Consider the following 17,299-nt stretch of genomic DNA (forward strand, 5'->3'; position numbering starts at 1 on the left):
TCGTCACCACTGAAGCCGCAGAGATGTCATGAAAACAATAGACTGCTCAGAAAAGTACTTTCTCCTATATTCAAATAAATTTGGCAGCATACACGGATTAACTTCTGAAATATTATTTTCTACAGTACAAAGCCGTAGTTCCTTCTGTGCGGGATGCAGTTTAAATCCCGGCGGTCGGGATCCCGGCGTTCAAAATCCCGACGCCGGAATCCCGAACGCCGAAATCCCGACACTTTCTCCCCCCGTGGGTGTCCACGTCACCAGCGGAGGGAGAATAAATTAGTGTGCCGAGCGTAGCGAGGCACTGGGCCCGCAAGGGGGGGCGATCCATGTCCCCCCTTGTCGGGATTTCGGCGTTCGGGATTACGGCGTCTGGATTTTGAAAGCCGGGATCCCGACCGCCGTCTTTTTATGCCGAATTCCTTCTGTGCATTACTTCTTAAAACTGTTGCCAAGAACCTATAGAATAAGTAGATGGTTATGCAACAGTGTTTGTTGGTGATGACTGATGTACATACTAATTTCAAGTCTAAAAAATGAACGGCTGTAAAATAATTGTGCAGTGAAATATGGACAAACCCGAGAGAATCCCATCAATCATGTCAGCATTTATGTAAGCTTTAGTACATAAATAAAGTGCATTTCCACAAGGATCGCAGACTGTGGTCACCTATGACTAACACACAGTGCTAAAAACAATGAGCGGTGTTTAAATAAATACTTAATAGAGTTGGATAAAATATAAATTCAGATGAATTAAAAATGAACCACTACTGCTACAATGTACCTATATAAATGCTTTATTGCACAGGCAACAAATGCTCTTTCTATGCAGATAGCGCACAATTTGTATCAGCTGCAGTATTACAAGTATTGTACACATATTACTATGTTTTATCTATAGAGCACTTATACATTGCACACAACACTGTACATAGAGGCACTATACATAGAGGCAAAAAATTTAAAGTTTTTGCTGGTGGGTACTCAAGCCAAAAATATAGTGGCTTCATGGGGAAGGGGCGTGGCCACAAAATATTACCAATTTATATACACAGCACAGTGGTCTCCAATATTGAAATTACAGCAGCAATGTCACTGGGGAGAGAGAGAGTGGAGGGCTGGACAGGAGGATTTTTCAGACACCTGGACTCCAGGAGAATACCGGAACCTGGGAGACTGGAAAAGCCTCCTGGAGGGTTGCTACCAAAAACGGGAGAATCCCGGAAACCTGGGAGAGGTGGCAACCCTAATCATGCCCCTTACAGCAATGCTAATACTTGGATACTTGTAACTAGACCTGTTACCAGACCGTTGGTTGTATCTGACCTGCCCTTATCTTGTCCCTTATAACTTTACACAATACAAGATCTTGAATTATACAGTATCTACCCTGCTATGTTTGAAACCTCAGTGATGATGTGCTGTTTGGTACTACCATGCAATTGCTGGAGTGTTTGCATTGAATTTCATCTACAGCTGCTATGGATTTGCCAATACCAGCAAACCTTGTTAGTATGTGAGTCCTTTACATTATTGAAATCCAATATTTGTTATAACAGAATGTAAACTCCGGTATTCACATGACAAAAATGACATTAAACAGAAGGCAAAGATGTCTCTGCCCAAATGAACTTATAATCTAATAGAAATGAGAACACTTTCATACATACTGTAATAATGATGCTGCTTTTATTTAGTTTCATTGTTAGGATTCAATCATAAGCATACATTGGCAACTGGCATTATTATGCAGTTTATGAAGGTATGGATGGAATAAGGCAAAACAGAAGAAGGTGGAGACATAAAAAATCAGTAAGTTATTGTAGAAATCTTAAAACAGTAAACTGCTGGCAACCCTTCTACATTATTACCAATCCTTTTCTGTCTCTAACTGATTCCAGCTCCCCACTCTTCTTCTACTTGTCTTTGTCCCTTGAGAGTCTGTCTTTGGCCTCCGCTTTGTCTTTTATAACTCCTCCATTTGAAACACCATTAGTTCCTCCTCTATCATCAGTACCAACTTTATACTTATACACTCAATCTCTCAAACCTCATGTTGCCGCACATCTACAGTATATCATTCTGGATAACCCAGTGCTTTCTCAAAAATAGACATGACCAAAACCAAACTCTTTGTTTTCCCACCTTCCAGTGTTACTTCACGTCATACTCTGACTTCTGCTCCTCAAATCCACGGCTCGTGTGTCTACATTGACTGCTCCCTTTCCTTCAAAATAATTCCTATTCTTGATGTTACTACTGCTCAGTGGCGTAACTAGATACATGTGGGCCCCATAGCAAAATTTTGTAAGGGCCCCTAATTATCATCTCATACTGAAAAATGTATACAGCACATGATACTTCGACAGGCTAAGTGGGCCCCTCTCAGTTCTGGGCCCCATAGCAGCTGCACCTATGGTAGTTACACCCTTGCTACTGCTGCATTATTGTATCTGTATGATCAGGCACTTTCCTTCCTTGCTGATGGGCGCAAAGGGGCGACGCTACGAAAACAGCCGCAGATTGTCGATCTGTGGCCTGGCTATTGGCAGAACGGGCCCGAAAGCTTCTGAAGTTGGGCCCCTTGCCGTGATCCCGCATCAATGCTGTCATTAATGACAGCATTGAATAAGGAGCTGCCACTATTTCCCACGTCGGAAACAGCGGCAGCAGATTGCATACCCCCCTAAATGTGTATTTAAGGTCATTTATAAAACTACTGAACAAAAAACATAATAAACTCTCAATGGTTGAAATATAAGCCCATTACAGCGCTATACACCTACAATGATTTAAACCTCCAAATCACCAAATGTATGATGAGATGGGCAACATTTCCCCTGGTTCATTTCTCCACTCTTTTCATTGATTCATATATAGACCCCTTAACTTGTAAATCACCAGCAATATGAAACCCTTACATTGCAAGTTGCATAGCACATATGGATTTACATTTAATGATCAGAACTGCCTAAAAGGCCAGCATGAATTATATCGGCTATGGGTACACTTGCGGCTGTAGCAATACAAGCGGCAGAATGAGCAACCATGTAAAGGCAGCTTTTGCATGCTGGGGCTTACAGGAAACTTTAATGCACCAGAGGAAAATATTAGTAATATTGTTTGTTTATTTATATGGTGCTACAAGGGTTCTGCAGCACCTAAAAATACATAAATGAGCAAAAAAAGAAAACAACCTCTTATACTAGAAGGCAATTTAGGACTAGTACATGGTAGATAAAGACAGTTGCATCAGGGGACAGGACACTAAAGTAATTATCAGGGTGGCAGAGTCCTAGGGTTAGGTGCCATTAAATGGAGTAAGGAGTAAAAAAAAAAGATATATATATATATATATATATATATATATATATATATATATATATATATCATGGGGATAGCACTCTCCCAATATTCAAACAACTGCCAGGGTGCCTAAAGCCAGAAAGTCCCAATCCTGGATACTTCCAAACATGTGCAAGTGAAAATTGGAGACACTGACCGGGCTTGCTGAAGCAATGTTTTTAATGGTACATACCACTTAATACAACCAGTGCATAACAGTGGGTACAGGTCGACGTTTCGGTTCTGGATGGACCTTTATCATGATCCCCTTTCCGCCTCCTCCAGTGTGCATAGGACACACCAGGCATAGCGGTAAATGGCATACAGTTCAAAAGGTAAAGGTTACCACAAGGTGACAAGAAAACAGCATGGTGGTCCTGCTAGCTGGTCACTGATGCCCGACGGCCGTTTCGGTGCTATCTCACCGTCCTCAGGAGCATGAGGACGGTGAGATAGCACCGAAACAGCCGTTGAGCATCAGTGACCAGCTAGCAGGACCACCATGCTGTTTTCTTGTCACCTTGTGGTAACCTTTACCTTTTGAACTGTATGCCATTTACCGCTATGCCTGGTGTGTCCTATTATGGACTTGTACTCTATATGAACTTTCCTTGTTTTGCTATATAAAACTATCTACTTCATTTGGATGTGCTGGCTTCATAATATATATATATATATATATATATATATATATATATATATATATATATATACTAAGAAAGCACATGAGGAGAGAGGACCCTCTAGCCTCAAAGCCCTAGTGATACCATTAGACTGGGGTTCCCAATACCCCTAGCAAATAATGCTTAGAAATGGTTGCTACTATGGCAGGAACCCCCATGTTACTAGTTGTCCTGTTATAGAACCATTAGGCTGGTATAGATTATTCTTACCCATTGCAATTTGCCCCGTTTTTCCTTTACATCCTACGTTATGAACACTAATGAATATTTTTATTTGCATGATACTTTTTTTCTCAATTCATTAGTTTTTTTTTTCTTTAACATGTTAGTAACTCTGTGCTGGTAATCATCATCATTATCAGCAAGAATCTTGCCTCAGAAGGAAGTATATTTTGTGGCTTCTGTATATGCCCAGTCGGAAAACAGGGTGGCACAGCCACACCCCTGTTTGCCCGACATTAAGCAAAAGAGATGGGGCCTTTAGCACTGGGAGGTGTGGCACTGCTTTGAGTATCCTCTAGATGCTCCAATCAGCTGTAAAGACTGCAGGCTAGACGGATCCAAAGGATGCTTTCATGACACTGCAGAAGTGATACTGACTGCAGGGTGCTATTTCAAGCAGCCTGCTAGCCAGAAGCAAGGGCCGTGGAGCAGCAACGGTGTTGCTGACGGGGCCCTGCACTCTGTGCAACTTCACTGCTGACATGTCTTTTTTAAGGCCCTTATTCTGATTGACGCGGACTTTACCGCGTACTTACGGATCGCGTCTTTATGGCGTCTGCGCATGCGTGGAGAACGCTACGCGCATGTGCCACGCCTTGACTCGGTACCAGTTCGGCCAAATCCCGTCCAAAACTGTTCACCGCTATCAGTCGGGAAATAGGGGCGTATTATGGGCGTCATGCGGAATGACACATGGGCGTAGTTTCAAAGTGGGCAAAACGGGGCGGAAACATGGGCGGACACGGGGGAGTACACTTATGTTGGGGGGCGTACATTCGGAAACCACTCCGAATGCACGCGATCAAAAAGGGCAGAAATGTGCGGTGTCCACAAGTGTACTATTGCTTTGCGGACACCACTCGTTCATGCGGTAGGCGAACGTACGCCTAATGACTACAACCATTAACACCTGAACCCAATAGAATCGACTCCTTTACTCATTACTCACTAATAGGACGCTTGTCAGTGCTTTAATTGAAACCATTGCTGCTTCAAGGAACCCGTACTAAACACCCACATATGCTGTACTTGTCAGACACTTTCAAACTGCTAACAATGGACATGACAGAATATTAATACTAGCAATACACATGTGTATTTGACATGTACTCATGAAACCACACATTTTGGGTAAAGTAAACACATTTATTTATATTCATGTCACAGTCAATGCCAGTGTGATGCAATGACCATAAAATAATACATACAAACAATAAACAACATGGCAGGAATGCCGCAAAATAAATAATAATACAAAACAAATATAATTGCACACAGATGGACTCCAGCACCTCCTATGTGCCACTGCACATGCAGCCAGTGGGAAATGAGGAGGCTGCTGGCCCTTCTACAGCAGGGCAAGCTGCACCTGACCATTCAACAGCAGGGCACCCTACACCTGGCCCTTCTGCAGCAGGCCAACCTGCAGCTGGCTCATATGCACCATCAGCAGAATCATTTGGAACACAACCGGGGACTTCACAAGATAGTACCATGGCCATCACTTCAAGTACAGCTGACAGTAATGGCAGGCAAAAGAGGGCAACAGGGGAACCACAAAGGACATATGAAGCAAGGGCTCAGCTGGTTCCCCTCAGCACGTGATTGGACACAAGAAGCTGACACACACAGCACAATGGAAGATTTGGGAACACATAACGGCAGAGATTAATGCAGCCACAAGTTCATTTCCGACCACGTTTGGCCTTGGTAGGCTCCTTGGCCTGTGCAGCAGCTCTTCGGGGACGGCCAGATGCTGGGGCAGGTGGAGCAGATGATGTGGAGGGGTTGGCTGGTCTACCCCTCCTGCCAGCAGGGAGTGTTGCCGCTGGTAATGCACCAGAAACGGATGCCATTAGGACCCTGTTGCTGGTAACCAGCTCCACCATAAGCTCATTATGGTGGAGGAGGAGATCATTTTGGCGGGTGGCTTGCTCGGCCAGCACCTGAGCACTTGCAGCCATGGCCTGCATGCTCGCAGCCATGGACTGCTGGGTGCTGACCAAGCTCGCCAGGATCTCCTCGGTCCTACGCACCCGTTCTGATGCCAAGTCTCCCTGCTGGTTGATGTCCCCAAGCACCTCGGCCAAGGCGGCCAAATCGGCTTGGCCCGATGCCTGCTGCTGCACAGGCCTACCTCTGGGGCCAGGTGGCACGGACTCCTCCACCTCCTGAACAGAGTCGTCACCAAGCGGTGGGGTGTCTGTGGGAAAAGATAAACACAATTAGGAGACATTCTACGATAATTACTTGCACAAGTTTATGGCATGACCAATATTTACCTTCCAGAAAAGACGCAAACACTTCAGCTGGGGCCTCGCTATCCATCGTGCTCACCCCCCTGATCTCCTCAACTGATATACAGCTCTCGGCCATCACCTCCAGGGGGGTGAGCTCTAGCCCTGATGGCATGGGGCCGGCCCCAGATGTCTGGCTGTGGTCCCACCGCTTGGTCAGCTTCCTCTTCAGGTTGGTTTTGAAGTCCTGCCACCTGCAATGTAAGTTGACATATTAATACATGTCACTCCCAATGTTAGCTGTTGCAGCCATTGCTCTGTGCTACATATTACAACATGTGATTAATGTCCCATATATAATATTACATGCAACTAGGATATCAACCGTTACAATACACATTCACAATCACCCTACTCTAACTCTCCACGAAATAACATGCCAATAATGTATGTGTATCGTAACAACCTCACGGCCCATTTGCTAAATGCAGCTAAGCATCAATTCAATCATTACTTGGCTATTACTGGCCACATGTATCACAAAACAACTTGCCTCTTCTTCACATGGTCCGTCTCACGAACTTGTGGCGCTACTTCATTAATCTCTGCCGTTATCTGTTCCCAAATCTTCCATCTGCGTGTGTGTGTCAGCTTCTCGGATGGACACTCTATCCAATCACGTGCTCGGGGAACCAGGATGGCCAGCTCCTGTGCTTCATATGCCTTATTTTTTTTGGGTGGTTCCGCTGTTGCACTGGCTCGCCCCTTGCCACGTCCCTGGCCACGCCCCCTGGCACCAGTCGCTGCACTTGAAGTGCTGGCCATGGTACTACCTTGTGAAGTCCCCTGTTGTGTTCCAAACAATTCTGCTGATGGTGGATATGAGCCAGCTGCAGGTTGGCCTGCTGCAGAAGGGCCAGGTGTAGGTTGCCCTGCTGTAGAATGGTCAGGTGCAGGTTCCCCTGCTGTAGAAGGGGCAGCAGCCTCCTCATTACCCACTGGCCGCATGTGCAGTGGCACATAGGTGGTGCTGGAGTCCATCTGGTCAAATAGTTGCTGCAGCACTGGGTCCACCTCTGGTTGGGATCCAGCCATGTTAGCAACAACATTGTCACCTTCTAATACACCTTTATATACTGTTTGTGTAATCTGTTTGGCGGACATCAGCGGCAGCTGCGTTCCGTGCGTGAGCGTACGTCGCTGTTTTTTCGCGCCGCATACGGTGGCGGAAATTCCATTGTGTAAAACCTGGCGAAAGTTCTACATGAAATACTGGTCACCAATGCTAACATTGCATAGAATCTTCTGATACACCTGTGACTATTGCACAATACACATGCTATTTGCTAGCATGACATGACATTTCATTCATGACTACTGTGGTATTGTGGCGTTTTAGTGCAAGCTAAAAGTAGCCCAATCCCTTAGAGAATCCAGCCCACAAGTCATGCAATACTCATCTCTACTGTTATAGACCACACATGTGAGAGCCCTATAAATAGTGACTTCCTGCTAGAATCATTTGTCTCCAGATCTGGACTTGTCAGGGTCTAAGGTAAGCTCTTCCATGCTCCTTGTAGATATGATATCCATTAACAATGTAAGTGTATGAATGTATGCACCATTGCCTCACTGACTACAGATTGTTGGGCCAGCAAAGTGGTGTATCATTATTGCAACATGTCACATGTTCACTATTTCACTCACAGGTCTTAAACCTGTGTGGGTTCATCTATTGCAGGACAACATGTCCCAGCAATAGATGAAATGTGTCATAGTACATGATGTCGGCAAAAAATGCTGACACCTTTATCTGTGTGTTTTGGACGGTGTGTATTGAGTTCATATTATTGTGTCATCATTAGAGAGTCAAATGGATCTGCGGGATTTCATGGGGCGGCCATCTATTGTACGTATTGAAGGCTACAAATCTATTTGTAGTGGGATATGGCCATTATGTGCATAGGTGCATCAGTATTTATGTTCATTTCTTTATAGGTTGCTGAAGCTATTATGCGCTACATGGAGAGGAGGCTAAGGGCACTTGCGGCTCTCCCCACTCGTCGGCCAAGGAGGCCAGGACGTGCTAGAATCTATCGCACACGGGTGACTCTGTTTGCTATGCCCGATGATGAGGTACTTACTAGGTACCGGTTACCGCCACATGTCATTCTGGATCTGCTCACCTTAATTCAGAGCGATCTGGAACCTCTACACGGGATCACGACAGCAATTCCGCCTCACACACAGCTGCTGGCGGTGTTGCATTTCTGCGCCTCAGGATCATTCCAACAAGTAGTGGCAGTACTTGCTGGAATATCTCAGCCGGCCTTCTGCCGAATCCTGAGGCGTGTGACGTCGGCCATGTTCAGGCGCAAGGGGCACTTCATGGCCATGACATTTGCCACCGAGACCCTGCGCAGAAGCCAGCAGGCCTTCCATCAAATTGCTGGCTTCCCTAATGTGATAGGGGCTGTGGATGGCACCCATGTACCATTTGTGCCTCCATCTCGAAGTGAGAAGATATATAGGAACCGCAAATTGTTCCACTCACTGAACGTGATGGTGGTATGTGGCCCATCCATGGAGATTCTCGCCTTCAACTCGAAGTTTCCCGGAAGTGCCCATGACTCTCATGTCATCCGACAAACCGGGATATGGCATAGACTCCAAGAGCTGGAAGGCCGTGATGCGTGGGTTCTGGGTGACTCCGGTTACCCATGTACGCCCTGGCTACTTACGCCGTACAGCTACCCAGCACCGGGCCCACAGGAGGCATTCAATCGGGCGCATGTTGCCACCAGGCAAGTGGTGGAGCGCTCAATTGGCCTTTTAAAAGGTCGATTTAGAGTGCTCCACCGCACTGGTGGTGACTTACAATATGCGCCTGAAATGGTGTCGAGGATCGTGGGCCTGTGTATATTTTTCCACAACATTGCTGTGCGGCGTGAGATACCCTTTGATGAGTGGGAGGTACCATCTGAGCCGCAAGATCCGCCCATGCGCCCATCCCGCGCCCCTGAATGCCGGAGGGGATACCAGCTGCGGGACTCTGTGGCGCAAAGATACTTCAGGTACATGTTATCGAGTTGACAGAACACACCAATTATTGTACAAATCACCCCTTCAAATAAGTACAGTGTGTTAGTTGTCAGTGTTACAACACGAAAATTAGCCAGCCTGCCCTCCTAATGGCAAAGAAATAGGAGATATTTATCATATGTGCTTAGTTTTGGGGGAAGATAAATATTGGTGCTAATTATTATACCTTGTTAAAGGGATCTTATGTGTTTGTTATATCTTCATTATTGTAGTTGATACTATCCCTGATGACTGGTGAGTAGATTGATTTATTCTGTAATGTGTTTTGGATTTTTTCATGTGTTGATGTCTGATTTGTTTGCAGATATATATATATATATATATATATCTATATATATGATATTAGAATTTATTCACATGTTTCAACATTTCAAGGAGCAGGCAGGCAGGCAGGCAGGCAGGCAGGCAGGGCTGTTGTATAATGCTGGTCTCAGGATACCTGCAAGTGTGTGTATGTGTCTTTTACACATAAATGTACGCATACACATAGATGCATAGAGTAAATAATGCTAAGTACAGCTATGCGTTGCTAAGCTATAGCACGCGTTGCTTGGCGGAGCGAGGCGTCATTGGATTTGCTAAGTGCATACACACTGTGTTTTATATATATCAGATTTGTTCATTGCCATACATCAACACTACTGTTTGGAAGGCAAGCGAATTTGTCACCATTTGTGTTGGCGCAGAGACGCTGTTCATGTAAAGATGAACAATAAAGTTATTAACACAAATAACTGTGATCAACCAATGCCACCAGCTGATTGGTTGATAGATGCCATTGTCAACATGGCGGAGACACGAAGGGCAGAACCCTTCACACATGCGGAGCTGAGGGTTCTTGTCTCCGTCATGGAGACAAGGCTGGGCCGTGCAGGGCCCTTCATAACCAACAGGCATAAGCGGAGGGCCTATGCTGCGGCAGGGCGCCGAATTTACGCCCGCACTCGGGTGCGGAGGTCCCTCGGGCAGCTGGAGAGGCGGTGGTCGGACCTCCGCAGGCGCCAGCCCCAGCTGCTTCAGCAACTCAGGGGCGAAATTGCTGAATGTGAGTATTTTAGCTATGAAATTTCGCACTTACAACATAGCATATATAAACAATAAAATGTGTCTCATGATAAGTGGGTGTCCATGGGTTTAAAAGTCCATAGACTGTTATGTGTGCTTCTTCCTGGTTAACATGCAGTCATGTGGCTTTTATATGTAATGCCATAGCATTGAGGATTATGATGCATACAATGTGCCAGATCTAATATGTGTTACACATTGATAAATGCCTGGGTTGTAATGTGTGAACAAATTACTACCAATCACATACTAATTTAAATGTCACAATTTGGAATCCATTAACAGTAAGGAGCTACTTTCCTGCATCGTTTGCCATCATTATCACCCTTCCATGTATGTCTTGTTATGGATTAATACATGTGCCCCAATGACCCCACATTGACCATGATGTTTTTTTCTAACACACAGCACGAGCCCAAGCACAACAGGCCCGTGAAGAGGCGGAGGCTGCCCTGGCACAGGAGGAGGCCCAAGACCCGGAGGAGGAGGTGGCGGCAATGGTGGAGGAGGAGGAAGTGGAGGAGGAGGAGATGGTGGTGGAGGAGGAGGAGGTGCGTGAGGAGGTGGTGGAGGAGGATGTGGAAGCGGAGTTGGTTGCGGAGGAGGAGGTGTTGGTGGCGGAGGAGGAGGTGGAGGAGGAGGTGGTGGTGGTGGAGGAGGAGGAGGAGGAGGAGGAGGAGGAGGAGGAGGTGTTGGAGGAGGAGGAGGTGTTGGAGGAGGAGGTTGTTGGTGCAGAGGAGCTGGCGGAGGAGGGTTCGGAGGAGGCCACGGTTGCCCCGGAGGACTCGGATGATGAAGGGGAGGAGGCGTGCCAGGCCCCGGAAGATCAGCAGATCGGTATGTTAACATAATGCATCATTCATGAAGTAGTTGTACTGGTATTTGTTATGTAGCACTGGTGATAAAAAATTTTTTGCCCATACTATTCATATAGACCCCAAAGTGGGTAGCTACAGATACAGGTACGGGTTAGATGGGGTGTCCAAGGCATCCCTTTCATCCAGGACACCTCTGAATTACACCGGTTTGTGGGATGGCTTGGAGCTCCATTTTGACTGCCACATAACCGTTGTAGTTAAACAGGATCCTGGCGTAAAGGGATGAGTGGATCATTTGTGGATTAAATTCACCTGCTGCAAGCGTTGATTATGACCCATCAAATAGTGGAATCTATATTGTTGGTGAATGTTATTTATAAACTCTAGGATGTATGCTATAAATGGAGTATGTCCCGGCCTACCTTGGAATGGAGTCAGAAGTTGCCAGTGTCCCAGGAGCCTCCTCTACCTAAACACCCCCTGTAGTTCTGATTTTTATTTTTCCCTCACAGAATTGTAGGTTGCTTTAGACAGAATTATGATTTTGAGGATGTGTACTGTGCATTCCTGACATTTGCATTACTCCCATGCCACGAACCATCACTGAACTTAGACTGAGCAGATTGTGACAAGTTCTTATTGACGGAGGCCATGACCTGCTTGTCATTGGTTAGTCATGGGTGGGTTGTGACTGAGAAGAAACAATATGACTGTTATGTCTTCTGCAGAGTAAAGGGTATAGGCCAAAAAAGACAGTATGTAGTAAATAAGTTAGCATGTATGTATATATGTATGTGTCATATCTATTTATCTATGTGTGTCTCTATCTCTCTACATCATGGGTCCTCAAACTGCGGCCCTCCAGATGTTGTGAAACTACAAATCCCGGCATGCCTTGCCACAGTTTTAACACTTCCTTATAGCAAAACTGTGGCAAGGCATGCTGGGATTTGTAGTTTCACAACATCTGGAGGGCCGCAGTTTGAGGACCCATGCTCTACATAGATATATATATATATACACACATGTCACCAAGCATTTGTGCAATTTATGTCGCAGTATGTGAAATGTATGCAAGAATAACATGACTAATTGTTGCCCCTTTGACATGCCCACAGATGACACCACACCGGCAGATGAGGGGGTGCGTGGGGCCCTCCTGCGACTGGAGCACCATCTGTGGCTGGCTCAAGCAGACCTGCAGGACCTGAAAGATCTGCTTCTTTAAATTATAATTTTATATTTTTTTTTAGTTATGTTAATTGTGTGGTTGAATAAATTATTTATGCAAGTTCACAGTTGTTGGTTTTATTTGCACTTTAAATAGTATATGTGTAGATTGTTTATAATCTTTTACACAGGGTGTAATACAAACCATTGCACTTACATTGCTGTAAGGGTTAATGTGTGCAATGCATGTGTTAGGCATGCTTGTAAGGATATATTGGAATCTAATTGATTCCAATTCCAAATAAGCTGTTTTTTCTGAGGATAGGTAATTGAATAAGTGGGTCATGTGATGTATTGCAGAAGATACTTCATAGTGGGTTGTTTGGCGTAAATACTCCGCTTACGTGCGGTAGCACCGCTTGGCTCCCGTTCGGATGCGGTATTCCCGAGCATACACTGTAATACTCTGTAATACCGTGCCGAATCGGAGTGTTTCTCCCGCACACGCATGCTTTGTATGTCGTCCGTAAACACGCCCTGTTCTTAAAGAGTGAGTCCGTCCGAATGCGGAGGACACGTGGGCGTTTCTACGGACGATGGCCGCATGCGGCAAAACACCGTGGCGTGCGGACCGCTCCGTAAGAATGCGGGAATTTCCGCACAGATCAGAATAAGGGCCTAAGTCCGGACTGGAAAAAATGGCTATTTTTCTGGTGATCTGCTCAGACTCCACAACGCTGCGCTGCTGCTGATGTGAAAAACGCTATTTTTCTGAAGAATCACGCATGCGCAATTGGGTCTAAGCGCTAGGGGGGTTTTGCGAATGATGTCATTAAGCGCCGCCCCCATGAGATAAAATAATCAAATTTGTGGAACTCCGTGAAGGGGGTGGCGCTAAAATGCCGCAAAGATTACGTTATATCTCCGCCCCCTCCTCAGAGGCCCGCGGATTGCGGCATTTAAATGCCGAGGTCGGGGGGAAGACACCGCGATCGAGGGGTGCAGTAGGGGTCCGGGAGGGTTGCTAACCTTTCCGGGGGGGGGGGGGGGCGGGAAGGGAACCCAATTTTCGGGAGACTCACGGACATTCTTGGAGGGTATGCAACCCTGCAGTACATCCTTTGGTTTCAAAAACTGTGCAGGAAATGGGAAAAACTGACTTAGATTCAAGATGGCGCCCATGTATGGTACATACTGTAAAAGATAGCCCACCTCAACCATACCTCCCAACTTTTCTATTTCATGAATAGGGACACTTGTGCACCGTAAAGTGGGCGTGGCTTATGTAAATTAGGGCGCAGCTTTTGCAACTGAGGGCCGTCCCCCCGTTTTCCTCTGATTCGCCTCTGAATAGATGCTATGCTCATGCGCACAGCATCTATTCTGTCAGATTGGAGGGGAATCCCAACTGCCCGGTCCCCCTCAGCAGGACACTGCCGGACGAGGGAACGTCCCCAAAAACCGGGACGTTCCCGCGGTATGCAGGACAGTTGTGAGGTATCCCTTAATGGAGTGTTCAAGTATTTCCATTTTTTAAACAAAAGGATGTACTGTGACTTTTGAATCACCCTGCATATTGTAATGTAATGCATTCCAAATAGTATGTGTGAATGGAAATAGAAATGTTAAAAAGTACTTTGCATTTTTTAGTTCCAGTTGCTAAAATCTCACTTTTACAACAACGTTTGCTGAAAAACCTGCGTTTAAGAATACCCATACAAAGAATGCATGTTTTCATTGCTTGATGTGTATAACATGAAAATATTATATCATTATACTAAATAATAAATATCTTTTATAATGCACATATTTTTACAACACTCACTTTATGCTCTCGATTCTTAGAGGAATCAGCCACAAAACAGAAGACAAAAACAGGACATGGCAGCAACTACAGACAAAGCCAGAAGATCAAAGCAAGAACTACAGTACATGAAGTATCTTGAAGGTGCAATAATAATCCAGCAAGGAATGCATCCATTATATAAGAGTAATCACCACGTGAGCTAGATTACACATGTGTGCTGACATCTGCTGGCAAAACCAGGTAACTGCATACTGTATATGTTCTGTAACAAAATACTGACACATACAGTAGGGCTTGATTCAGACACAGCCTTATGAAGGGGTTTGCAGGGCTGCGAACGGATGTGTACGTTAAAAATTTGTTCACATGCGGCTGCTCAGAGGAAAAATCATTTGATATTTTACTTACCTTCAAATGATTTTTCCTCTTCTTCCGGGTGCTCACAGCTGCCGCCTAGCCCGGGACTCACTCAGCGGCTGCGAGTAAAACAGCCGTTTCCGGTATAGTAAATACAGTTTGATTGGGTGACATGAGAACGTAATTACTACAATCTAGTAATTTCCACAAAAGCCGTCATGTCACAGTGTTACCTACCTGCTAGGGTCATCATCTAAGAAATGATATTAAAGAAAAGTGTTGAAAATTTGAAGGTTGAATTTAAAATTACATAACAACTAAAGGATTAGCATAATCAGATACATTTTTTTTATCATCTTGCAAGTGAAATGATTCATGTCATAATCATTTTCTTCAGCAGGCTTCATAAAATGTCCTATCAATATGCAGCCCGTGTTATTACAAAGATAGTATCTCATTAATCTTCCACCTGTCTGCTACAAAATGAAAATTTCAATTTATTAAAACTGCATAGTAATCTTTTACCATTTATAACATTAGATCACCTGCTAAAAATGCGATTTCACTAACACACTAAGCAATTGAAAAGAATGATTAAACATTCTATTCTATTAGGCGTCACCTGATCCAAAGGTGCCTGGTTGCCTTTCAGAGGACTATCCCCTATTGGTAGTGGCTTCTAGTTGTTAGAAAAACCTCTGATGGTCTTCCCAGGTCCCTTTATCCCCTTCTGTGTATTCTAGTCCATTCCATTCCGGACCCAACATGTGAGTCGTGCTGTGCTCATGAGCAGTTGAATCATCTGTCCTAAAATCGGGCTTTGCACCCATGCAGTGTGAAAGGTGACATCCCACCAAAGTGAAGACTATTCTTAACATTTTCTGGCCAAAGAGATTAATTCTACAAATGCATCATGCATGTTTCTGGCAAACATACCATTTACTGTACATGGCACTGTTCATGTATATCCTACCGCTGTAACATGGGAAAGGGCAATAGCAATACAGTTGGACAACACAAATAATCTTTGCGGTCGGTGTGATTACACCTTTAGTCGCAAATAAATCTGAATCATTCATCATTCATCATTCTCCAAGTCATATTACCATATGGGACTACTGACCGTGTCATCTCAGTACAATTAGAAATCACTATGCTGAAAATGTTTTACATCCAACCCCTTGAAGATGCAAAGACTGGTGTTGCATGTATTTGTTAGACTCACTCTTGAACAGAATATATATAATAAATATACACTATACACCATATACGTACTGTAGGTACATAGGCAAATGTTTTATACAAATGTACGCTTATCTATAGTACCGTGTCTAAGAAAAACTTTCTCTTAAGAATAAAAACTTCATACTGGAGGCTGTTGGCATATAAATATTAAGGTTGTCACATCTATATCCAATTTGAGCATCAGAGTCGGGCATGAAGGGACCACCAGGGGGGATGGCTTAGGCATGTGGCCAGGCAACTCAGAGGCTTCGCTAGCCTGGGAGTTCATTCTCTATACAGCAAACCAAGCTGCATACAAACAATCAAAGAAGGGTATTTGTCCATGCAGTGCTCTGTGTGTGCAGTGCTTCGATACCTCCGGGCACTTGCAGTCTAAGTCCCTGGTGCTACAATGCTTAGGCCTACTAACTGGCTACTACAAGGCATCAGCGCAATGAGCAGCAAACTGAACAATGTATAAATCTCTTCTACTGCAATCAGCCCACTTCCCACCTGTGGCTGTGCCATATGCTTGGGAGCCCACCCTTCTTTACCCCAAGCACAGCTCATAGACCCATTTTTGGCTATGCATTGAACCAGGTTCTTTTACCTGGCTGCAAAGCACTCTCTCTGAGGCAGGATGGCTCCTTAACCCATTACAGGGTAGTTGTGACTGTAATATATAGATAGATGGGGTCTGTAACACATTATTTCAGAATTTGATCTAGAACACTTACACTTCAATACTAAATTTTAAAAGAAAGTATAATCTAAAGCAATGATATACAGAAACACCATATCATTATTCTTTCATACTAAATTATTGATGGATTATGCATGTACTGTTCCCATTGGTTATGGTGATATTGGTTATATTAAACATCAAGAACTTACATTGTAAAATGTAAAATATTAAGTGTTGTATAAGAATTTTGTGATTATGAATACAGTAAATATATGTTCAGGAAATAGTCATTATTTCATGCAATTATGTCATGATTTCCACCTCTTTTTGTCAGCATATGGCCCTTGCAGCACTCTGGGAGTCGAAATAATAAAAGAATGTTAACAGCGCACAGGACCTGCTTTCAGAAACTTGCATATGAATAATGGATATGGTGAGACAATGACAATGAGAAATTCCCCTACATTCTGGCTCAATACTGTTAAAATTCAATGAAAAAAATGCCTCTAGCAAACAACATTATTTCAATGCCTAAACTGGTACTCATCCCATTAAACTAAATGGCAATGTGAATGCTAATA

General features: G+C 44.5%; 1 protein-coding gene and 1 long non-coding RNA gene across 9 annotated transcripts in view; one reads left to right on the forward strand and one right to left on the reverse strand.

The window, feature by feature from the left end:
- TRPM3 (transient receptor potential cation channel subfamily M member 3) overlaps window positions 1–17,299 on the reverse strand; it is a 637,712-nt gene that overhangs the window by 221,016 nt on the left and 399,397 nt on the right. The gene's annotated exons all lie outside the window — the stretch shown is intronic.
- LOC146028936 (uncharacterized) lies at window positions 1,715–17,231 on the forward strand. The gene is made up of 3 exons (XR_014455286.1): window positions 1,715–1,815; window positions 14,491–14,692; window positions 17,053–17,231. It is a non-coding gene; the product is annotated as an uncharacterized LOC146028936 (long non-coding RNA).

The sequence above is a fragment of the Crinia signifera genome, chromosome 1, assembly GCF_055691185.1.
Source record: "Crinia signifera chromosome 1, ASM5569118v1, whole genome shotgun sequence".
NCBI lineage: Eukaryota > Metazoa > Chordata > Amphibia > Anura > Myobatrachidae > Crinia > Crinia signifera.